This window comes from Podarcis cretensis (assembly GCF_951804945.1).
Source record: "Podarcis cretensis genome assembly, chromosome: 7".
In the NCBI taxonomy this organism is placed as follows: domain Eukaryota; kingdom Metazoa; phylum Chordata; class Lepidosauria; order Squamata; family Lacertidae; genus Podarcis; species Podarcis cretensis.
Genome location: NC_137176.1, coordinates 1,559,750 through 1,585,181, shown reverse-complemented (window position 1 = coordinate 1,585,181; position 25,432 = coordinate 1,559,750). Strand labels below are relative to the sequence as shown.

The 25,432-nt window shown below is 45.1% G+C and overlaps 1 protein-coding gene across 5 annotated transcripts in view; it reads left to right on the top strand.

Moving 5' to 3' along the window:
• Positions 1 to 1,389: 1,389 nt before the first annotated feature.
• SEMA5A (semaphorin 5A) overlaps positions 1,390 to 25,432 on the top strand; it is a 149,731-nt gene continuing 125,688 nt past the window's right edge. The window contains exon 1 of one of the 5 annotated variants that reach the window (XM_079983487.1): positions 1,390 to 1,693. The gene's annotated coding sequence lies outside the window, so the exon portion shown is untranslated. Of the gene's footprint in view, positions 1,694 to 17,262; positions 17,392 to 25,432 lie in introns of those variants that run through there. The other 4 variants (XM_079983488.1, XM_079983489.1, XM_079983485.1 and 1 more) reach the window with 4 other exon arrangements.

The following is a 25,432-nucleotide window of genomic DNA, read 5'->3' as shown; positions in this document are numbered from 1 at the left end:
TCCTGAGCCCCAGAGCCTGAGATGCTGGCTGGAGTCTGGAGCTAAAAGGGGGCACCTGGCAGGGGCTGCAACCTGGTGGAGTGGGGCAAGACCTAAGAGTTCCCACCACCATACGCAGAATCATAGGGTTGGAAGGGGCCACAAGTCCAACCCCTTTCAATGCAGGAATAGTTCACCCAACACAGGGCTCGAACTCACACCCCCCAGATTAAGAGTCTCGTGCTCTGCCAGCTGAGCTACCCACCTACCACATAAGACAGGGGGAAACAAACTGCTTCCCAGGGACGTCAGCTGGATTTCCTGGGCCGGCTGCACTACATATGGGTTGGGCTTCCTGCATCCCCACATCCCACAATCTACCAAGTGATGAGACCTGCTGCTTATGTACATATATTAACTGAACCCAGCCTACCTCACAGGGCTGTTGCAAATATAAGAATGGGGAGTGGGGGGGGGGGGAACACAAGCAAGCTTGACACAAGCAAGCAAGCTGGGTGGGAAATCAAGAAAATCAAGAATATACAGCAAGTTGCAACAAATTTGTGCATTTTCACAACTCTCAGCAAAACACATATATACACGCAAAACATTTTGTCCACCTCAAAGGGAGTTACTTTGGAAAAGTAAAACAAATCAAATCCAGTCAACTGTGCTTCATTCTGTAAAGAAAGAAGCACACTTGGGAGTGAATTAAATCATGCTGACACCAGGACAGTGCTTTAACAAACATGTCCCCCCCCCCCTTCTCCATCCAGCTTCTCCTGGTGCTCTGGGAGGGACTCCAGGTAGGAGTGTCAGCATCCCATCCTCCGATTGCCTAGCAACCGCGATCAAGTGTCCTTAGCAACGGCGCCCTCTGGCCAGCGCCAAAGCCCTAGCGCTGTCTCTCCACGGGTTCTGCTCTAACTTTCTTCAGAAATGTCTGGTTGACTTTCTTTCTAAATGACAGCTAAGTATCTGGATGTGTTGGTGGTCTTGTCTCCCCTCCCCACAAGTCCGCCGTCTGTCCCCTTCTCTGGGGAGAAGGCTACCCCTCCCCGCGAAAGTTTCCTTCACACCCTGAAACGGGGCAACCCTACTCCGCAACCCGCAGCACGTCTGAAGCCCGCGGGCGCGCTTGCACGTGGGAGAGATGCTGCCCGGTCTCCCGGGGAAGCAGGCGGCAGCCGCGACGGGCACAAAAGGCAGACGTCACTGGCTCCTAGCCGGAGGGAGGGAGGGAGGGAGGTCTCTAAGCAGCGCGCTGCGCGGACCTCGGACGCGGAGGCGGAGCAGGAGGGCGGGCCGGGCCGCCCCTGTGGGCGAGCCCGAGGGAGGGGCGGGAAGGGGCTCCGCCGGCTCCAGTTTCCCCCTCGGGGGAGGAGGAGGAGCGGCAACCGCGGCAGCAGCAGCCTCAGCCTCCCTGCCGCCTCCGCCGGGACCTGCTGCGGACGCGCCTGGTCCTGCGCTGCCGCTCGTGCCCCGCGGATCCCGCTCCGGACGGCGCCTCCCGCCCCCTCGACCCTTCCAGCCGCCGAGCCTCGCCAGGATCCCCGCCGGGCGCTTTATGAGCGCGGAGGTCCGGCAAGCGCCGCCCTTGCTGCTGCCGCTGCCGCTGCCGGGGCTGCCCCCGGGAGCTCTCCGCAGCTGCCGTCGGATCTGCCCTTCGGCGACATCCACGCGGCGCGGGCCCCGCTATGGTGCTTCCCCTGGGGTAAGTACCCCGTCAGTACCCCCGTCTCAGTACATCCTTGGGATTAGAGAATGGTCGAGTGGGAAGGGTCCCCGGGGGTCATCTAGTCCAACCCTCTGCACTGCAGGCAATTTCCCGGGGGCCTGGGTCTTCTTCGCGGGAAGCGGCGTCGGATCATTTCAGTTACCTTCCTTGATTGCTCGCAAGGCAAGCCCGGTGGATTTCCGCGGGGTTTACACGAGTAGCCCTTCCGAGGCTCGCTTGATCGTGCGAGTGTTCCCGCTCCGAGAAGCCCCGCGGAGTTCGCTGGGCTTGCAAGCTTGGATGTCGTTGCCAGGTGAAGAAGGAGCGCGCTGGGCGGGGCGGGGCGGGGGGCTCTCGGGTGGAAAGGAAACTTGGCGTTCCCAGTGCAAACCTGCTCTCGACGGGTGGAGGAAAGAGGTGCGGGAAGCAAGGGGCGTCTGTGGACGAAAAGCCGTCGGGAGGGCGGGGACGTTGCGCGAGGAGCGGTCTCTGGCCGCGGCTGTTGCGCGGTGACGAGGAGCCCTTGTGTGGCCGGCTCCTCTTTGCGGGAGAGCACGTCGGAGCAGAGGGGAGCTGCCCGCGATAGGGGGGGAGGGGAGGCGGCGAGGCGGCGTGTTTGTGCCGTGCGCTCCGCGGAGGCTTCGGAGGTCGCGCCGTCGGTGTTCTTTTAACTTTACCAATTCCTGCACATTCTGGACTCCCGCTGTGGGAGTCTGCGCCCCGACCGGCAGGGGGCGCCACAAGGAAGGCTCCAGAAAAGGTTCTTTGGGCACCTTGTTGGGGGGGGGGGGGGAACACACGCCAAAAAACCAGATCGATTTGAGAGGGAAGGTGGTGGAGTCAAAAGCCAAAGGGTTTGCGCAGATGTTTTCTATTATGCAGAACCGTCCTTGATGTTATCTGGCACTTCTGATCTTTGAGGAAGGGAGAAAGGAGATTTTGGCTGGCTAAATTGCCTTTGAAGAATCAAGTTAAATTTCTGACTTGGCTTCTATAATGCTGCGCTCATTAAGCAAAAGGATAGAAACCTGTGCCTTGCATTTAGCAACTGGCCAGGAATTCCTTGCAGGCAACTGAGGGATCCACTTGGGAGAAGGCAAATTTATTTTCTTTTTACACCCTACTGAGAGCCTACTAGCCTATGTTTCTATGCTGACCACAGGCGATGGAGCTTCTTTTCTCTGGAAGTTTTTATTTTTCAGCCTTGTAACTTTTGTGAACCCACCTACAAGACAGCTTAAAAGAAGCTAGTAAGCTTAGGCTCTTTGGGGCTTCTTCCTCGTGTTGCGGTCTAAGACAACCAGCACCTAAAATCCTGTCCTATTTACTTCAGTCTGACAGAGCAAAGTGCCTTAGAGCAAGTCCCATCACTGGCCCATCTAGCGGAGTGGCGTCTACACAGGCTGGCAGCAGCTGCCCCTAATTTCAGACAGGGAGCCTTTTCCAGCCTTCTCTTACCTGGAATCCACTACCTGTCTGGGTGTTTGAGCCTGGGGCCCTTGACATGCAAAGCAGATGCACTGAGCTCTGGCCCTTCCTGCTCTAGCGGAATCAGAGGGCATGTGTTGCTATTATAACAATTCCATGAAATTCAAAGCCCTTTCCGTTTGCAGGTTGACTCTGGCCCATTTGATAGTCCTTTCTTTAAAGCAGGCGTAGCACAGAGGATCTCCAGGTAAGCCAGTTGTCAGGGCTGTAGGAGCTGTAATCTGGCGGGTAATAATAATAATAATAATAATAATAATAATAATAATATTGTTTATTCCCCAGCTACCCTGGGTGGCTCCCAACTGAATATTAAAAACACAATAGGTTAGTTTCACCTGATTTCGCCACACCTGTGTTTTTCCTTTTAACTAAAATGATTCATTGGGGAACTTGCATCAAACATTAAATAAGAAGACATTACTGTTTATGAAAAACTATCACAGTAGCATGAAATTAATAACTCTTAAAAAAGAAGAATCCTTTTATCAAGAGTCCATTTATCCTTAAAGGCTTTATAAAGCAGCATACAGTACTTTTGATCAGTCAACAGGCAAAGACTCAGGCAGGCCTTTCTTGGCTGCATTTTTTTGGTCTTGGATGCAGGGTTAGAAACCAAGATATATGAGCTAGGCAATAAATGGCTCCTCAAACCAAGGTTACAGTCTCCAAAACGGAATGCCTGGTTGCCTTTTTGGGGCATGACGGCTCTAAAGTGAATATTTTTCAAATGATGGTCTGACTGTGATTGATTCTCAGTTAAACATCTCACCAGTTCAGATGACAACCTTGAGCTCGGTTAAGAACTTTGAGAACTTAAAGAAGAAAATCACTTGATCCAGGGACAGTCCACATATATATTGGCCTATTCTGACCTCTTTTTCTTAACATTGATACAGACCTTTCATCATGTATAAATATTCTTCACAACTGTGAGCAGGGTAAGTGAAGACAAGTGACAACAATTAACTATAACATCGTTCAGTGCTTCTGTTCAGACTGCACAGAAGAAGCATTTTGTTTCCTGAAATTCATTCTGATAGTGCAGATAAAATATAACCGAGAGAATTCTACAGAATGTGGTCTTAGTGTGTGAAAACAGTCCAGATCCAAGGATCCCCAGGCAGGCACCTCCAGATGTCAGGTGCCTTCCTGGCGCCCAGGCATCTTCGCTTGGTTGCAGGCGGCTAAGAGCCAGGGCAAAATGCACCCGGCACCTGGCTAATTTCAAACACTGCTTGGGTGGACTAGATGGGATTTGGGTGCTGGCATTTTAAAAGCCATGCTTCATTGTTTACATGTATTGTGAAGTTTAATATACATGCTAACTAGTTATGCGACCCTTGAGCAAAAGACATCTGAAGGCAGCCCTGTTTAGGGACGTTTTTAATAGTTAATGCTGTATTGTTTTTAACACTCGATTGGGTGTTAAAATTAATATTAATATTATTAATATTATAATAGTGAATTACTGCTTGCATATTATGCTGTGGAGTTTCAAGCCTATGTATCTTGTGTCACCAAGCACATGTGTTAGTGCATGCATGCATCCCAGTGGCTGGCTTTACGCTTGATTCCTGTATTCTCACTCAGTGGGTTCAGTTGTTGAATGATGAAGATGCCCATATAGATATTGTCCATGTGTGGCTGTGACAAACGACTGCTTGTGAACTCTTGTCATGGAGTTGTGTCTGCATGCAGGACTTTGTTTGAATAAATACTTACTACCAGCGCACAATTTTGTTTCTGTGTAATGTGGGAAATAACTTTTATTATACACCATCTGAAGCCAGAATACCAGTTGGGTTCTGCTTGCTCATAAAATAGGTATCTCCTTGTGTAAGAGGCCCCAGAGACTGTTTTGATTTATTGGCCTTTAAATCTTCAGAGAATAACCTGACGTATTGTGCAAATGGTCCTTATTGTGCCGAGTACTGAACTGATAAATGAGTATCAGTTTGTTGCCAAGTGTAAATGCTAAATTTAAACAGAAAAGAATCCTTATGGCATTTTAATTGACAGAAAATGTGCTGGTTCGCATATCTCAGAAAACAAATTGATTAGCTAGATTTATAAGTTTATATCTAGCCAATATCCTAACGTTTTCTAGAAGCAAATAATTGAACCTTTAAGAAACAAGTGGTTGTGTTTTTTTTAAGGGGTGGTTATAAGAACCACATATTTCTGAAGTGTTCAGATTTAAATAGCATTCTATTAAAGCATACATGCTTGGGGCAGAATGATTTTTATTTTTTAAAATGTCAAGCTGTATAATTCAAACAGCCCATTAGTAAGTTCCATGAAACATGAGGCTCACGCATTTGGAGATGGTGCTTGAGTTTTTGGATAGGTGGTAATTTAAATTTTATAATTTCCCTCCTTCTGGGCATATATTCTTGCAGTTCTTTGAATTAGCTGATGAGAAAACCACTGTATTATGTGTGCTCCTTCTTTCTCTGAAGCACCTCAGAGATGCAAAGTACAAACTGTGTGCATGTTCAGCAGGATCTCCTCAAAGATTACAAATAAACACTGTCACCTTTTATTCTGTTATTTGAGCAGAGTGGAGATTTTTTAAAAATGCTGAATTTTCTGTAGGTCGTATTCAATTATGTCGCCCCCATCAAGCTAAAGCCACGCCGGGTTCCCTTTGCTCTCAAGGCTAAGGTGCACGAACAACTGGACAAGCTGATTGCCCAAGGAATTTTGGAGCCGGTTGACCACGCCAAGTGGGAAACCCCCATCGTCACGCCTGTCAAGCTGCTACTTCTGTTTTACATCCCTTTTATATAACTACAGGTGGGAGCTGCAACAAACTGTTGCAATGTGAAGCATTCCATTTTAGGATTTCAGGAAGAAATCCTTTCCTTCAGGGCACTGCATCATATTCTCCATCTCTTCCAGTTTTCATTCTTGTTTCCCCAACAGATGCTCACTATTTCATGGTCACTGAGTGTACTCAGGCCTCATTCAGCTATTTGGGATGGGTGGTTTGTTTTCCTTTCTTTTTTAGAATCGTAGAATCGGAAGGGACCCTGAGGATCATCTAGTCCAACCCCTTGCAATGCAGGAATTTGCAGCTGCCCCTTACTGGGATTAAACCTGAAACCTTGACATTATCAACACCATGTTCTAAGCAACTGAGCTCTTGAGCAAGTTCTTTGCTTCCTTAGATTTCCCCTCCTAAATATTTTTTTTAATCTCCTGTAGACATTCGAGTTACTCTGAACATGCTGATACCTTCCTCTTGTTCCTCAGTACTGTTCACCACAAAACTGCAGGCACTCTGCACTCAAGTTTGCTTTTGGAGGGAGTTGTTGTTATTTTAAATGTGCAATTATGTTAACTGCTATGGGAGGCTTTTACTCAAACAGTGGGGCATAAATGTTTCAAGTAAGTAAATAAATAACCAACAAGCAAGCAGCACTTTGTTTCCGCATGGGCTTGGTCAGACATATAATTTCTGAAGTAGGGTTAAGGGCCAGATCACACATGCGCTGATGTATCTTAATGACTGCAGCATCGAGTGATGACTTACTGGTACTTTCCATGATCTGGATGCTGTGCTTCTGTGTAAGACTGCATTAGCTGGTCAAGCACTTGCATGCTGCTACCTTGGTCCAAAGACTCATTCCCTGGGTGGATAAACTTTCATGGCCTGTGGGCCAGATTATTATCTCCCTGCCCCTGGCAGGCCAAATTCGACAGGTGGGCGGGCTCAGCTGTCATGCACTGGTGGATGAAGAGGAGTGGTGGGAGGTGCCAGCTGAGGAGCCCCCAAGGGAAACCCCAGAGGAGGAAGGCTCAGAGCCAAGGGCTTTCAGACAGCTCCCCCCTCCCGAGCCCCAAAAACCTGCTACTGATAAGATGAGATCAAAACATTTGATGAGCAGGTATTAAATCCTGCCACCTTGGCTGAGCAAGCCTCTTCCATCATGGAAAAAGATGTGCGCAGCCAAGGCAGGATGTAACCCTGTGCTCCTGGCCATCTGCTGACGGCACCAGTGAATTGGACTTGCGGTCTGAAGGTTCCTCACTCCCACTGCAGGCAACCATGGAAAGGGGTGCCCAGAGACCAAGCCATGCACTGGCAGAGGTAGAAGACACAGTTTGGTCTGAGCTGAGTAGGATGAAGGGAGGTTGTAGGGATGGGCAGTGGAGCAAGCAGGCTGGAGGCAGCGCAAGGAGACAGTGAGCCAGATGGGCGAGGGACAAAGGTAGCCTGTTTCTCAGGCCACAAAGCCATTTCCACGAGCTTTTATCTCCAAACCAACTTAGGGAGAGCCTGTGGCTTTTTGTGAATGATCCCATGCTGCAGTCTGGAGTGTAGCCTTATTTGCCCTCCATTTTTCATTCTGTCCGAGCAGTGCCTCTTCCGTCACAGAGGACAACCCCCATTCTGGAACTGCAGACCTCAGGATTTTCCAGGACCAACTCAGCAGGCGGCATCAGCCAATAGACCAGGAGGCTCCTGATTTGAGTCCTGGCAGGCCTTGACAAAGTCTAACAGTTAAGCTGAGTGTCTGATCAACATTATGAGCGCTTGTTGTATTGTCACATGAGCAAGGCATTAAAATATTTTACCGGTAATTGTTAAAGAGGAGTCGTGATTCTTATCCTCCCACACTCTCAAATGCCTCAGTATATGTATTTGTATTTATTTAATATGGCATCGGGCAAGATAAAGTTACAAACTAATTTAACAAATAATGATAATAAGATAAAAATACGCTAGAGAGAATCAATTGGCTTTTTCTCTTCCATGCTACTCTCCTTTACATTCTCTTGTGAAATCGGCTATAAAACACAAGGCACATGGGTTTTGTCTTTTCCAATTTGTCTCTGCAAAGTATTGCTGACTTGAAAGAATGAGTGTTCTATCAGGCGTGCCAAAACATATTTCAAACTGACCTCTCTGTGACATATAGTTTTTGCCAGCTGTTCATGGTAGACTAGTTTTAAACATCTAGCCTGGAGCGTTGCAGGATTGACCAGCCAAGAACAGGTGGCAGTCTGCTCTTCTGAATCCCTCCAAAAATCTGAGGAATCTTGGAGCCCAAACAGGCTTTTGCAGGTAAAATTAGGTACTGAAGACACAGCCTTTCGCCAAGTTCCCCACCCTGCCTGATAAGCTCATTCTTGTGCCCCTCAGCAAACAGCCCTATGCAGCTTTGGAAAGCTGCCCCAGGGAACCCTTGACTGCAGGAGCTGCTGATACACTTCCTGGGCCAATGGGCTTTTGCTGTTCTTGAAAAGCAAGTGGCGAAGGAAGGCCCAAATGCTCCAGGGAAACAGAAAAAAGACATGCATTTGTTTAAAAATCTCCTCAATTGCCGCTGAAAATTAGTTCTTTGTAAAATTGGGTGTGAAGCTATGCAGGCAGATGGGGATTTATGTACATTTGGGTCTCTCTTTGGTCAAAAGTTTTGTGTCTCTGTTGTAGGAAATGTATACTTTTTTGTGCATTCTGCAATTTCCAGTGTTCCATGTATCTTATAAATGCATGCCTTTCTCCTAATTGACAATGTTAATTGCATCTTGATTATTGTGCCTTTATAGTTGTTTATGATTTAATTAAAGCTTTCTCACATTCACAGATCAATAAAAACCAAGAGTGTTCCTGGCTTGCAATCTAAAATACATAGCACAAAAGGAAAGGGGAATGGCGGTGGAGAAAGAAAAAAAGAAACTTGGCCGCCAACTCTTCAAGTTACAGTTCTTATAATGACTAGCTAGGATGGGATAGTTCAGGAAGCTGCTGCTAGCTGGCAGAGCAAAAGGCAGCTGGTCTCATGTTGTTTTTTCAAAAGTAATATACCGTAATATCTTAATTGTTTTATAATTACAGCTAGGAAAACCCCCACACCTTTTAAAAAGCAAAGGCAGACAAAAAGTCCTGGTAGCCTGAGGGAAGGGTGAATAAAATGTGGGGAAAGGAAATTAGTTCTGGATATGAGAAGAAAACTGGAAGGTAGCAGTGGGATCAGGTGGCTGCCATGGAGTGAGGGAGGCGATGGAGGAGTTTTGGTTCAGACGTGGCCCTTGAAGATTTCTTGTGGGCGGTTGCTCTGTCCCTTTATGCTCTTACGACTAAGACCATGCTCTTGATACGTCTCAGCTGTGAACTTTGTTTACTTCAGCCGCTTTCAAACTGCTCTGGTAAACGCCAGGGCTGTTTGGAGACTGATCCACAGTGACTCCATTGGAGCAGGTCTTTGGGGCCGGGGTCCTGGCAGAACGAACAAGAGAGTTCTCAAAATGCAGCAGGGGTGGCTGACCACATTTTGAAGTAAGTGTGGTAATATGCATTCCCTCCTGTCATGAGACCATTGGTTCCAGAGGTTAAAATTACCTGACTGTGCCATTGCTCATCTGCAAGGTTATGGATTGGAAGATCAGTAACAGCAGACAAATTTCCCGGGAAAATGGTTTGCTCACCAGTTTTCCTTCTCTAGGGTTTAGCTGCAGTTCAGAGAAGTGTGAGGTTTGCTTTCGGTTGGGGCATTCTCATTTCACACAGGGTGTTGGTTCTGTGAACTTCATTCAGGTGGTGCACAGCGTGTCTGGGGATTTGTAGCTGAAGACGGGGTGGCACATCCATTGCATCCAATATTCGTATTGATTTGAATTGTATTTTTATTGCTGCTTTTATTTCAGGAATCGTGTTGCATTGATTGTAATGCAATAAAATACAATAGATAACAGAGAAGCAATAAAAATGCAATTAAAAATCATACAGCATCTAGCACAGCACATTAGAATTGCTGCAACAGGCAGAAAAAGAATTAAGTGCTCCCCCCCCAAGACAATCAGCAATTTTCAGAGGGGTCCATGAGGGGGGAAAGCTTGGGAACAACTGCCCCTGGATGTATCAGAAGCCTCTGCAGCCACAATAGAGTTTCCTTGGCAGACAAGCTGGTAAGAAACATGTTCTCCTGTAGTACATTTGCTCTCTACTGGCCTTTCCTCAACCTGGTGCCCTCCAGCTTGGGCTGATGGGAGTTGTAGTTCAAAACATCTGGAGGGGCAGCAGGATGAGGAAGGCTCATCTAGGCTGCCTCCAGGCCACCAACACTCAAGCAGGCAAGCGGAAGGGGAGGGCAAATCTTGTTTGGACACCATTTTTTTGTGGGCAGAGATGAGTATGGATTTCTTCTTGTGGTTTCATTGATCCCAGCCTCTGCATATAATAGTTGATGGAACTTTAGCGACACAGTTGAAATGGGAATGATAATGCTTGTTGTTGAAATGTGATGAACTTGTGCACCATTCTTTTTCTTTTTACTGTGGAATCTATCAATATGTTTCTTTTTTTAATGTGCTATACTCCCTTTTATTTCTGTTGCAAAATAATGTGTGCAAATAATGCAGGTGACATGTGGTTTCGTTTCTCAGGAGCACCCCTATCTGTGGTTATTTTTAGCTACAGGTGCTGACTTCTGACAATGTTTTGCAGTGTACTCCTATCCCTAACACAGAAGTGGGCAACCTAATGCTGGATGTGGCCCTCCAAGCCTCCCTAACTGGCCCTCGGCAGTCTCCCCAGGCCATGCTCCCCCCTCACCCTGAGTTTGTTTTGTTTCATTTCTTTGCTGGATGATGATGCTCCTTGCTTATCTGCCTGGAGGATGTGTGTAGTAGCAAAGGTGGAATTTACCTTCATTGCCCCACCCTCTTTTGCCCTGGCCACACCCCTGGCAGGTAGTGCAGATGGGAATGAAAAAGGTTCCCCATCCATGCAAAAAACAGGTGTGTTCCTCCTCAAGGACCCAGTTAGTCTGGAACATGAGGCTTTCAGTAGGGCTTGTTCCATTTATAGACGTACCGCCTTTATCTTCCGAGGAGCTCAAGGTGGTGTCCATGGCTCTCCTCCCCACTTCATCCTCATGGCAACAGCCCTGTGAGGGAGGTTAGGCTGAGAGGTGGTGACTGGCCCGAGGTTCCCCCGTGGGCTCCATGGCTGAGTGGGGATTCCAAGACTGCTCTCCCAGGTCTTCATCAGACACTCCAGCCATTACGCCACCCTGGTTTTGGTGCTCAGGAGAAGCGAGGCGTGTGGACAGAGAGAAAAACCACTTTCCCCACATCCCCTCTCCCTGCTGTGTTCGGATAGTAATGTAAACAACACATTATGGGTGGAGAAGGTTTGTGGAGAGTGGAAGGGGAAATATTTCCTTGTTAATTTCCTCCCTCTTGAACATTCCCCATTTAATTTAGGGAAGGGTTCCTGCCCCACCCCAACCTCCTTGCAGGTACCACTTCAGGACACTGATTATGAGCTGTTGGGGTATGAGGAATCCCTGCTCTCCATTTTCCTTCTTTCCCCCTTCAAAGTTATGCCAAATTTAGTGGGGTTTTTAAAGGAGACCTTCCTCTGGAAATGCCAGTATGGGGCATTTCATCCCCCCTAATGAAGCTGGGTTATGTGGCACCTAGGTAAGGCCAGAGGCAAAGCTCCAAACCTCGCCGGGAGTTCTAGTGCCAAGATTTTGGGGTTTGGATCCCAGCTCTGACCCAGGATCCCAGCCAGATCCTGGAGATCATCCAGAGGAGAGCTGTTAATCAGAGACCCAATTTGGCTCAGCAAGAAACCAGGCATTTATCACCACTGATCCCATGCTGTGGAACACTCTTCCAGCAGAGAAATGGCAGGCACTTCCCCTTTCGACTTTCAGGTGTCTCTGGAAGACTTTTTTAGGCCAAGAGGCCTTTGCAGCTGTTGCAGCCTGCCACTTGAATGATTATTTTCTACTGTTTTTATTGGCGCTTTATGTTTAACTGTGAACATGTATTGCTGCTGTGCAGCCAGTGTCGAAATTAGCCAGGCGCCAGGAGCATTAGGCACCTGTGACCAAACGAAGATGCCTGGGCGCCAGGATGGCACCTGATATCTCCAGCATCTGGGGAATCATCAGATCTGGACTGTTTTCACACACTAATACCACATCCTGTAGAATTCTATCAGTTACGTTTTTATAATAATAGGGGAAAGCGCATACACAAATGTATAATTAGTTAAAATAACATACCAAAATGCATTTTAGCAGGCAAAAATGCATGCAAATTTTCATGCAAACTTTTTTTTAAAATGGCAAATTGATGTGGAAATGTGACAAATTGAATTTGAGATCGGAGAAGTGATAATCTGAGAGAAACCCAAATGGATAGATTTGTCCAACTATTAGCTTGTCTGGGCAGGTGAGGTGGGAGCCACAGAGACTTAGGAGGTCACTCACTCATCCCAAGGGAACCAGGTTTTCCAAAAACAAAGGAAACATCAAAACAACACAAAACAGCAAAAACGGTACACCACATAAAAAAGTAAAAAGAAAAAGAAAAAGTTAAAAACAAAAACTCCAGTTTTCAGACTCATGTTTACAAAACTTTCTTTCTTGACCTCCTCACGCCTCCCTTTTTTGTATTCCTCTTTGTCCAATCAGATACAGCAAATCCTTACCCTTCTTCAAAACTCATTTCTGGTTATTGTAATCACTTCTATTATGTCTCCAATCTTTCCTCCTTATAATTAAACACCTTTAACATATTGTTTACTTTGACATAATATAACCTTATTTTTCCACCCTTTTTCTATTACATTTTTTACATATTTTTTAACACTGTACCACTGATGCCATATTATTTCATATCCAACATCATATTAGCATTCGTACACTTTACAGTGTTTCTGCAGATAGTTCTTAAACTTCTTCCAGTCCTCTTCCACTGCTTCTTCTCCCAGGTCTCGGATTCTGCCAGTCATTTCTGCCAATTCCATGTAGTCTATTACTTGCATCTGCCATTCTTCCAAGGTGGGCAAATCTTGTGTTTTCCAGTACTTTGCAATGAGTATTCTTGCTGCTGTTGTTGCATACATAAAGAACGTTCTATCTTTCTTTAACACCAATTGGCCGACTATGCCCAAGAGAAAGGCCTCTGGTTTCTTAAGGAAGGTATATTTAAATATCTTTTTCAGTTCATTATATATCATCTCCCAGAAAGCCTTAATCTTCGGGCACGTCCACCAAAGGTGAAAGAATGTACCCTCAGTTTCTTTACATTTCCAACATTTGTTATCAGGCAGGTGATAAATTTTAGCAAGCTTGGCTGGGGTCATGTACCACCTATAAATCATTTTCATAATATTCTCTCTTAGGGCATTACATGCCGTAAATTTCATACCGGTGGTCCACAACTTTTCCCAGTCAGCAAACAAAATGTTATGACCTATGTCCTGTGCCCATTTAATCATAGCTGATTTAACTGTTTCATCCTGAGTATTCCATTTCAACAGCAAGTTATACATTCTTGAAAGAATCTTAGTTTTAGGTTCTAACAATTCTGTTTCCAATTTCGATTTTTCCACCTGGAAGCCCAATTTTTTGTCCGCATTATAGGCCTCTCTTATTTGATAGTAATGAAGCCAATCTCGCACTTTGTCTTTTAATTTCTCAAAACTCTGCAATTTCAATTTATCTCCTTCTTGTTCTAGTATCTCCCAATATTTTGGCCATTTGGGCCTGAAAAGGTCTTTTCAGGGCCTTTGCCTCCATGGGTGACAACCACCTTGGGGTCTTGCTTTCCAGTAAATCTTTATACCTTATCCAGACATTAAATAATGCTTTCCTGACAATATGATGCTTAAAAACTTTGTGTGCTTTAACATTGTTGTACCACAAATATGCATGCCATCCAAACGCATTGTTAAAACCTTCCAAGTCCAAAATGTCAGTGTTCTCAAGAAGCAGCCAATCCTTCAACCAGCAGAAACCCGCTGATTCATAGTAAAGTTTAAAGTCTGGCAGGGCAAACCCCCCTCTTTCCTTCACATCAGTTAATATTTTAAATTTTATTCTGGGCTTTTTGCCCTGCCAGACAAATTTAGAAATGTCTCTCTGCCACTTCTTGAAACAATCCATCTTGTCCACAATCTGCAAAGTTTGAAACAAAAATAACATTTTTGACAGTACATTCATCTTTATAGCTGCAATTCGACCCAACAAGGAAAGCTTCAATTTTGACCAAATTTCTAAATCTTTTTTAACTTCTGACCAACATTTTTCATAATTATCTTTAAATAAATTCAAGTTTTTTACAGTCATATTAATCCCTAGTGTCAGGGAACTGCCATCAGAGAGTCAGGTGGTGGAAGGGCTCAAGGAGGCTAGGAGACCCTCGGATGCTGAGGAAGGAACCAGCAGGGGGAGAGAGAGAGTTCCCGCAGAAACTCAGTCGGAGGGATGGCTCCAGGATACTTCCAGTGAGAACAGCGGAGAGGTCTCAGGACCTCCGCTGGGGACGCCTACTCCGCGCAGGAAACTGTCACGCAGAGAATCCAGAAGGAGAGTTTCCGTTAAGGAACTCTTATGTTGGCGTAAATTCCGGAAGCGCCCACTGACGGATTCTGCCAGCGATTGAGGTAGCCATGCACCCATGGCTCCGCGGTCTGGGAGAGTTTTTAGAAACTGATTGCATGAGTTAAGAACTCAACCATTTACGCACAAGCAGCCCCTTAACCCATAACACCTAGGTATTTCACTTCCTTAGCCACAATTAAGCCTGTCTCGTTCTGAAACCCTTCTTTTTCGATTTGTGTTAAATTTTTCTCTAAAACCTTAGTCTTCTGCTTGTTTAATTTAAATCCTGCCACATGACCAAACTCTTGAATCAATTCTAAAACCCTTTTTGTACTAGATTCTGGCTCCTGTAATGTCAAAACCAGGTCATCTGCAAAGGCCTTCAATTTGTATTGTTTGGCTCCGACCTGAATTCCTTTGATCAACCGATCCCTTCTAATCATGTTCAACAGCACCTCCAGGACCGAAATAAATAATAATGGAGAGATAGGGCAGCCCTGACGTGTTCCTTTTTCAGGAGGCTCCCAGTTCAAGTCCTGGCCAATCCTAAAATGCTTCAAAACTGCTGCACCTATTTATTGGCAAGAGGTTACACCTTCTTTTGGAATTCTTTGGGCAGCCTCTGAAGGGAGGACGCCTGCCACAGTTCTGTTGCCCCGGGGGGATCTGCCCAGAGGTGAACTTGCCAATAATAGCATATTTCAAAATGAGAGGGCTGGATCCAGAACCAGGTTTCTGAAATTTCACATAAATGTGCCAGTATTTGTCCCCCTAGTTGCTCCAGAAGAATAGTTAATATTTAAGCAGACAGGAAATCAAGATAAGACCTATCCAGTACTGTGATAACATCAGCAGCTGTTAAAGTTATTGGGTTATTTTGTATTTAAGAATAGACCCTGTCTGATGGTAGGCAAGCCAGTGCAGAAGATATCACTCTATATACAGAAACGTTCTTTGTGAAAGGACACAATAGAACAGAAGTATTCATTTTAATTGCAAAAATTACAGTGCTATCTGTTGTAAACACTGTTATCGGCTTATCAGTTTCCACAGTATTTTAAAGTCCTAATATTAACTGTGTAGGACTCAACATCTTTGTTTGCAAATGCATTCATGGGCTGGAGTTGTTCTGTTGAAAACTGGGGGCGTATAAAGACATACACAGGGACAGCAGTCAGGTTGCTGTGGAGCTGCACTCAGTTTTGCTTTGGCCGAGCCCACAATGATTCCTGCAGAACTTGGCTTAGGAAAAAACCAATGCAGCTGATTTCCAACAGAAGGTAGCTTGGCTCAGCACAGATTGGAGTGCCTTTGTGATATTCGAACATTACCCCAATTTTTTTTTAAAGACCCGAAACAAATGTTGAATAAGATAAATTTGCAAGAAGTATATATAAAAAGGTTGATGCACAGAGTTAGAAACTCAGATATATAAGTAAGGGGCCAAATGGTTCCTTAAACCAAGGTTACATTTGGCAAAGCAGAATGTCTAGTTGCCATTTTGGGGCAAGACGGCGCTAAAGTCTTATTTTTCAAATGATGAACTGACTCAGATTGATTATCAGTTAAACATCTGGCTAGTTCAGGTGACAACCTTGAGCTAGGTTAAAAACTTTGAAAACTTAAAGAAGAAAAGTGACTTTCCAGGGACAATTCTGGATGGCTTTGTTTGATTACATTTATGTTTCGCTTGCTTGGTTTTTCACTTCTGTTTTGTTATATTTGTAAGCTGCCTTGATCGTCTTATGGTGGAAATGTAAGATACAAATTCCACAAACAAATGTGTCACTTCACAGCAGAGGATGGTCTCTGATTATACACAGTGCAATTTTTCTAGAGAGAGAGAAAAGAGGTTCCTAACTTGAAAAAGAGACATTGCACATACCTTTGTAAACCAAGAAAACTTTAATAATAATATCTGATTGCAGGAAAAAGAAAAAGAAAAGAAAGAAAAGAAAAAGAGGTTCTGAAACTCACCATGAACGTTTCCCTTGCTCTCTTATAATGACAATGGCGCCCACATGAGAAGTGCCAGAACTGAGTTCCAGCTGGAAAAAGCCCTGGTTACGTGACTTTTCAGGGTAGAGTCTATTTCGGCATGGTTAAGGCTTGCCCACAAGTGGGGTGCTTCAACTTGTGTCCATGTAAGAGACTTATTGGATTCTGAACATGCCTGGCTCAAATGGAAGAAAAATGAAAAGGCAGATGTGAGCTCCTAAACTAGAATTTGGTGTGCCTAGACTGCAGGCCCCTTTAGTTATTGCAAATGCAGCCAGCTTTGAGGGGGTTTTGTGACCTTTCCCGTCAGCTTTAATATCTGTCAGTGACACCTGTGTAACAATGGCAGGAGTTAAAGGCGGCCTCAGTGTCTGGTTGCTTATGCCGGGATCTCTGTCAGCATGGATTTGTCTATTGTGCACACGCAGAGAGCTGATAGCCCCCCTTCTTTCAGAGAGGCTGACACTGACCTAATGCCCTGATCCTGCATAAACCAACAGGGAAGATATTTAGCCAGCGGACGCCTTGTCTGCATTGAAGTCAATGGAAGCAGGAATGTTAAGCAGCTGTGTAATTTTCTTTGTATGATTGGAATCTGATTAGACAAGTCAGAGTGGGAGAAAAAAACAAAGTTGCATTGAGAAGGCTAATTTATGCAGCCGAGACTCACGCGCACACCAAGAGTTATGATCTCCATGGAATAGTGCTGTTGTTGCGACTCGCTTCTGTGGCGTTTTGGTGCCTGCGCTTTTGTCATTTCTAGACATGCGTAATGTTAGAAACAGCACAAACAGGGGACCCCAGAGGGAAGCGATCTCAATATTGCCTGCAGTGCAGAGAAAAGATATATTTCAGGCTGTGAGTATGCTTCGATTCTGCAAGTGTGTGTTTATGGGAGTGGGGGGAGAGAACGAAATGGAATGTGAAATTGGAAGCAGACTTTTGTCCAAAGCCATCCTTGTGTATGTGGAAGGCAACTTCCACTCACAGGAGAGCTGTTTTACATAGATTCATAGAATTGTGGAGTTGGAAGAGACCCTGAGAGTTACAATCCCCTGCAAAACGGGAATTTCAAAATGTTGTGCTACAACATTGCCTGAGAAAAATTGACCTTGATCCAAAGAGTTCTTCCACTTACAAACCTCTGAAATGGTTACGAATGGGGATCTGCCTGAACCTGCATCTCCCAGGTTCCCCGTTCCATTTCAGAGGATCTCCTTCTGGTCCCACCAACACCCGATATAAGGCAAATGGGTCCCCAAGGAAAGTAGGGGAGCATCCTCCCCTGGCCCACGGAGAGGTAGACCTGCTCCCTAAGTCGCTTTTCCTGGCTGCTGCTGCTGCTGCTGCTGCTGCTCTTCTTCTTCTTCTTCTTCTTCTTCTTCTTAGAGCAACATGGTTTGAAACCAGAGCTTAAGGCACCAGATAGCTAAAAATACATAGCAATGACTCGGAGAATTCTGAGATCCATGTCCGGCTCTTTCAGGGTGGGCTTACACCACCACTCCTAGAGATGGAGAAAGTCTGTATGCCCTCCCGCCCCTGATTGGTAGATCCCAGCGATATAATGCAATGGCATCAGGGCTGCGTGAACATTGTGCTGCCACCAATTTCACACCTGCCACAGTTTTAAGTACAGTTTTAAATGTGCTTAAATCAGGTTTGCAAGTTAGAGTTTGACACATTTGGGGAAGTTCATTTCACATTTTAAACTCTTCTTCCTGTATAGAAATGCCTCCTTGGTCTAAAGGCCTCTTGACTCAGCATTGCTCCCTTTCATGCCCTTTCTCCTCCGTTTCCATGAGCATTTACAGCAAGGCTACTTTCTCTACTTTCCCTCTTTCTGGTCTCCACAGGGTGAAACTTTTAAGGTCAATTTCCCCAGTTCCTGCACCTGCCCTTTTGAAGAATGGTGCCAGCAGAGAGAGAGAGAGAGAGAATGTCGGAGAGGGTGAGAAACTACACTATTGAAATGGACAAAATTTTCTGCTTCACTTGACTATTTGTGTGTTTATGTAGAATCCCAAAGGGGAAGAGTTAAACATTGTCAGATTGAGACTTCTATCTCAGGGTCTTTGGGCCCCCATGTTGGGCAAAAGATTCCTGTAAAAAATGATTTAAATCAAGTCTTACTGAGTAAATTTGATTAAAATCAAATTTGATTTAAATCAAATCCATCCTGCTAGATGAACTTTGGGGGTCCCTTCTAACTCTACAGTTTTATGATTCTCTGACGGCGGCGTTGCCTAGAGTTCTAGCCTCAGGCAGCTGAACTGCCAAGGTAGGCAGGTAGGCGAGGGAGTGTCTTCACTTGCAGGAAGCAGAGTTGTGGTGGTGATGTTTGAACAAGGAAAAAGCAACAATTCATAGTAACTGAAGTGGAGAAAAGTCCTCCTTATCGTGCTTGAAATTGCATATGCTCCTTTTGGTCTCTTGTTCCCCTCTGGTCTTTAAATGGCTTCCTGAGTTGAGGTTTCTTTGGTCTTGCTCCCTCATTGCAGGGCTGCACTAGAGTACTAGGTTGTTACATTATTCTGAATGCTATTGTGTTGCTTCAAGGGAAGAGATTTTCATCTCTTTAGGCTTTTTTTTTAAATATATTTTATTAAGGGTTTTCTTGTTTTACAGTGTAAGTGTAATGCCTCGTATTTTTTTTTCCCCCATGTAACATTTTTACAAATCCATTTCATTTGTTGAGGCATTAGGGGGAGAAGAAAAAAGAAAAGAAAAAAAAAGAAGAAAGGAGGGTGGAAGGAGGGGAGATGGATGGGGGTGGGGTGGGGTAGCGGTGTTTCTATTATGCTTAATGTATGTAGTTTGGTGTCAGCGTGCTTGTGTTGTTCACTTGTGTTCCTTTGGTGGTGAGAGAGGTTGGGGTTGGCCTAGGATGTGATTGTTTGTTTGTGATTGGCTGTGGTGATCTTTGTTTTCGTGTGTGAGTGAGGTGGGTGGGTGTTTTGGATCAAGTTAGCCATATTGATTTGTATGCTGTTGGTGGATTATTGTCATTGTCCTGTTGGGCTGTGTATGTGATAAAGGGGAGCCATACCAGGGTGAAGGTGTCTTAGCTTTTGTGTAGCTTGATTGCAGTGCTGAAGGGCACTGGTGGCCAGCTGAGAATGACAGGTTGGAGGCTGGAAAAAATGGTTAAATAGTGTGAATGCAGCTAATAGAAGAGAGGGAATCTGTGATTTGTTCGCCTTAGGGCAACCCAGTGCTGTTTTGCAGATGAAGAGGGTTGTTTGGAGATACAGCCTGCTGAAGATACTGCTTTACAGTGCAGTTCTATGACTTCATTGGGGTTTACTTCGCGTGGAAGTGTGTCCAGAATGACTGAGCCTTGCCCTTAGTCTTGCACTGGGCCAGCCTGTTCCACATCTCTCCAGCTGGGAGAGAGGGGTCCTCAGGCCATGCTAAGGCCTTGACTGGCGGGGTTTGTGGGACCTCGATGGGGCCAGGGGTGTGCTCTGCTGTGCTGCAGCATAAGAAGCAATTGGAAAGTGTCTTCTATAGGCTTTCAGTTTCTTCATTGACTATTCTTTTTACTGCAGATGTCTTTGTGAAGACACACTGATTTTCCTTGTGTCAAAATATCATTAAGAACCTGATGATTAAGGGAGCAATTAGCACATCTTTTTCATGGAAGACGAATGTTAGAGATCCCTGTGGTGCTAAACTATCTGTGTTTATACTGAATCCATTCATTTCTTTAAAGAGCTTGTTGGTGTCAGGATTTAATTAACCACACGTGAATGAATTCCTGAGAGCCATTAATAAGCAGTGTAAAGCTGTTTTCTTGGGAGACGGTCGCTTCCATTTTATGACATTTACCTTTCTACACATATGATAAATGGGTTGCCCAGCACTGGCTTTTCTGCTGGCCCCGCACTCTGAGGCCCAGGCAGGAGCCATCTTCTGCATATGCCTCCCTGTGGCTACTTTGGCTTAATTTCTGGTTTCATCACAAGTGCTGAATTTATTAGTGCAGTCACTATTTTAATCAGACCCAAACATTAATAGTGCTTTCCATGCGTTTACATATTCTGCTACATTTGCTTACTGCACTCACACATTTTTGTATATGGTGAAGGGGCATTTAGATCTGCATTCCCCAACCTGGCGCCTTCCAGATGTTTTGGACTATCACTTTTATTAGCCCCATTCAGCATTGCCTGTGGTTCAGAATCTGGGCTGCAGTGCAAAACATCTGGAGGGCCCCAGGATGGGGAACATTGATAATCATATCTTCTAGATTTCCAGATAGCTGTGAAATGGCGGATGGACCACGAATTTGACAGCTCTGTCAAACTCGGACTCTGCAGAGGATCGGGGGAAGCTCTGAGGCAAAGTGCATCTCCCCAAAAGCCTCAAAAGGGTGTTTGAGGTGTCGAGGGATCCTGCAGACCGCAAACGGCAGCTCGGTAGCTCTGGTCTCTGCCCCTGTACCGAAAGGTGTGGGAAGTGGGGGGGGGGGGAGCCGAGCAAAAAGCCAGTGGTTTAGGCACCAGCACGACTCTGCAGAGCGAAGCCTCTGAACCAGCCAGCAGCAGACTATCATTCCAAATAATGCCAAGCCAAATTACAAAGGTGAGGAGAACAATCTCTCAATAATACTTTGAATTTAATTAATCCGGCAAAAAACAGGAGGCTAAAAAGGAAGTCTACTCCTGTCTGTGGGTATTTTATATCGCATGAGAACCTTTACAAGTGGAAAAAACTTAATTTTTTGAGTTAAAGCCAGCTAATGGACAAGGAATCTACATAGCTTTTAAAATACCAATCTGGATATTTTATGGATTTTAAAAACTTTTAACTTGAATTAAATTTGACCTGAACTTGAGACTGTATTTAAACTTGACCTTGACCTATGATTATAGTTACATCAGTATTGAACTTGGACATATATCTTTGATTTTTAGAACAAACCTGGTGGAATTAATTGACTCTGATTAATTTGGGAAGTTATTAATACTTTCATATTCAAAGAAGCTTGAGATATTGGAGAAACTGAGACTAAACATTTGTGTCAAGTTTCAAGAATAAAAGAGTGGATCATAGCTATATTTTGGCAAAATTACTTTTGATTATTATAAAATTAAAACTATATTGAAATACCTAAATTTATTTCTACTGGATATTTAAGCAACAACAAGTGGAACTAACTCCTTGGTTTATTTTTTTAAATTTTTTAAATCAACTGGAATTGAGATAAACTCTACTGTTGGATTACATTATTTTATATACAGTCACACCTTGGGTTAAATATGCTTTAGGTTGAGCATTTTCAGGTTATGCTCCACGGCGACCCGGAAGTAACAGAACGCGTTACTTCCGGGTTTCGCCACTCGCACATGCGCAGATGCTCAAAATGACGTCACGTGCATGCGCGGTAGTGGCGAATCGTGGCATGCGCAGTCGTGGGTTGCATTCTACTCAGGATGCGAACAGGGCTCCGGAACGGATCCCGTTCGCATCCAGAGGTACCACTGTACTAAATAGCTCTGTGTGAAAAGACTGCTACTTACGCATCTCTTCCTCATCTTGATTTATTCTCTCTACATATCATACTTTTATATTACTTTATTCCTTATATCTTTAAAATAAGACAAAGTATATATGTATGTAAGGTTTTTATTTCTTTTAAATTTTGATTTGTAAATCATTTATAGTACTCAGGCTAAGAACCTGGGGTTGGTAAAGGGGCTAGAACAAAGAGAAACTAGCAGAAAGCTGTACAGTATTTTTCCAGCCTCTATGGAAACACCTTGACAAAGTGTTGATAAGGCCAAACAGCTTGGCACTTGGTGGTAGAGGCTATATGTTTTGAAACTTACTGTTAAGGGATAATAGGAAATTGAAAGGAAGTGGTCAAGTTTGAGAAATTATTGGTGTAGAATTTAAGAGTAGGAATGGCAGCAAAGAAAGTCCTAACGCCAACACCAAGCAGAAAAGCCTACTTGCAAGAAGATACTGAGGAGATTTCACCCCTCCCATATCCAAAAATCTGCTGATGTGCTCTGCTGATTCTCCAGAGAGGAGGGGCGGTTTCTGCTCTCTACTTATTCCGCTCCAGCCTCACATCAAAGTGTCGGAGAGAGAGAGACTGAGTGTTAGAGAGAGACTGAGTGTGTAGATAAGGTTGCTGCTAAGAGCAGCTGCAGACACTCAGTGCAGTTCAGCATTTTCGCTTAGACCTCATTTAGCTCTGTATATAGTTGTGTATTATAGTTGTAGATAGAATAAAAGAAGATATTCTACAGAGCTGCTCTCCAAGTCGTTTATGCTCTGCTATGCTCTGCTATACTCTGCTGTGCGACGACTGTCTTCTTGTTGGAGTGAATCCGGTGCTCACAACTCTAAGCTGTGAGTCCACAGCACTTTGACCTGTTCCTGTGCAGAAGGTGGTCTCTGGAAGTGCTACCCAGCTCGCCTAGCCCAGTCGGGGCTGAAGTGTATGAGTCCAGTTGGTGGCACTGGCTCAAGGGCAATGCTGACATCGGTTATGGGCCCAGTCGTTGTTCCAGTCGTCTGATCAGTCGTTCCAGTCATCCCAGTCATCCCAGTCGCCAGAGGGTTCTGTTGCTGATTGCTGGACGGCGGAACGGAGGCTGCGTGCTGGACTGATTTGTGGTGCCTAGAAGCAGAGCTGTTTTGGAGCAGAGTGTTCAAGCTGCCGCTGTTGCTGTTGCTGCTGCTTGATTTATGGAGGTATGTTGCTGACTTCAAAGAGAAGAAGATAGCATCCCTGTTTGCCTGTTAATTGCGCTCTGAGTGGGAGAGAGAGTGGCTGAAGGAGTCCCAGGCTCTATCTGTGTTGCACGAGGGAGGTTTCTTGCTTTCAGTAATAGCAGACATGGCCAGTGCACATTCTGGCCACATGGCTCTGTCCTTTCCTCTCCTCACACCCTAGACCTATGCTGTCTGGCAGGTCAAGATGAAAGCGCTTTTACAGAGGGAGAAGCTATTTCACACAATAGAAGATGACCCTCCCGATAAGGATGATGATGATTGGGCTGAGTGGCATGCTGCAGACATGAATGCCCAGGGGACAATTGTTTTGAGTGTTTCAGACCACTTGTTGGTGAACTTAGAGGGTCAAGAGACTGCACGAGCTGTTTGGCATAAGCTGAGTGATATGCATTTGAGGCAAAATGCCGGTTCCAGTGTGATTTTCTTCAAGAAGCTGTGCAGGTTGCAGTTAGAGAAAGGTGGTGATTTGCCTAGCCATCTGTCTCAATTAAAACGCCTCAGACAGGACCTTGTTCAGCGAGACCTGGCTATTTCAGAGGCTGTGTTTGCAATGCTGATGATAAATAGCCTAGACGATTCTTACGATGGAGTAGCTGCCCAGATTTCTATGGTGCCTGCTGACCGGCTAACAGAAGATTATGTGTCTAGCGTGCTCTTGAAGGAATGGGATCGCAGACAGGCTGTTAGAGAAAGCCGGGACTGTGCTGTTAAAAATGTGCTTGAAAATGTGCCTGAGTCTTCAGCAGGGGAAAGTGAAAGTGAAACTACTGTTAAAGCTCTAAAGTTGCTGCGGTGCTTTTTGTGTGGAACACAAGGCCATTTGAGTTTCCAGTGTAGCAAGAAATCTTCAAAGAAGAAGGGAAACTTCAGAGGCAGAGGGGCAGGAGGACGAAATCCCCAAGCACCTGCTACTTCAAAGGTTTTGCTCTCTCGCTGCTCCAATCAATGTGGGTGGAGTTTCTTCGTGATCGACTCTGGCTGTACCAACCATGTGACCAATGATGAAAGTCTCTTTGTTCAGCTTGAGAAGCAAGAGAAAGCAATTCATCAAGCAGATGGGACTGTTCTCAGGAGTTTGGCTCAGGGAACTGTGTTTTTAAAGAGCCTGAATGCAACAATTAAGAATGTCCTGTATGCGCCTGATATTCAGGACAATTTGTTGAGTGTTTCCCAGCTTGATCGTCAGGGGTTTAAGGTGGTGTTTGCTAAATCTCGTTGTGAAATTCGTCGAGATGGCAAGCTCATTCTGTATGCTAAATGTGTAAATGGTTTCAAGGGAAGTAATAGTGCCACTGTATTCTGCTCTGGTCAGACCTCACCCGGAGTACTGTGTCCAGTTCTGGGCACCACAGTTCAAGAAGGACACTGACAAACTGGAACGTGTCCAGAGGAGGGCAACCAAAATGGTCAAAGGCCTGGAAACGATGCCTTATGAGGAACAGCTAAGGGAGCTGGGCATGTTTAGCCTGGAGAAGAGGTGGTTAAGGGGTGATATGATAGCCATGTTCAAATATATAAAAGGATGTCACATAGAGGAGGGAGAAAGGTTGTTTTCTGCTGCTCCAGAGAAGCGGACACGGAGCAATGGTTCCAAACTACAAGAAAGAAGATTCCACCTAAACATTAGGAAGAACTTCCTGACAGTAAGAGCTGTTCGACAGTGGAATTTGCTGCCAAGGTGTGTGGTGGAGTCTCCTTCTTTGGAGGTCTTTAAGCAGAGACTTGACAACCATATGTCAGGAGTGCTCTGATGGTGTTTTCTGCTTGGCAGGGGGTTGGACTCGATGGCCCTTGTGGTCTCTTCCAACTTTATGATTCTACCAATTGCCTTTTGTTTCATGTACTGCAGAAGCAACTGAGAAAGAGTGTTGCAATTTATCTGTTGATAAGAATGAGAAGTTGCATGACCAATGTATTCATTGCTTATGGTCATTTGCTTATGGTCATTTGAACCATGCTGTGGCAAAAATGCCTAATATGGTTGAGGGTATGAAGTTGAAAGATTGTCCCTACCACATGAAATGTGTTTCTTGTGCTGAGAGTAAGGCAAGGTAAGCTCCCAAAGGTACAGAGTCTGAGAGAGAGGCCAAGAAACCATATGAAGTCATTCATGCAGACTTAGTGTGGCCTCTCTAGAGGCAATTTATGG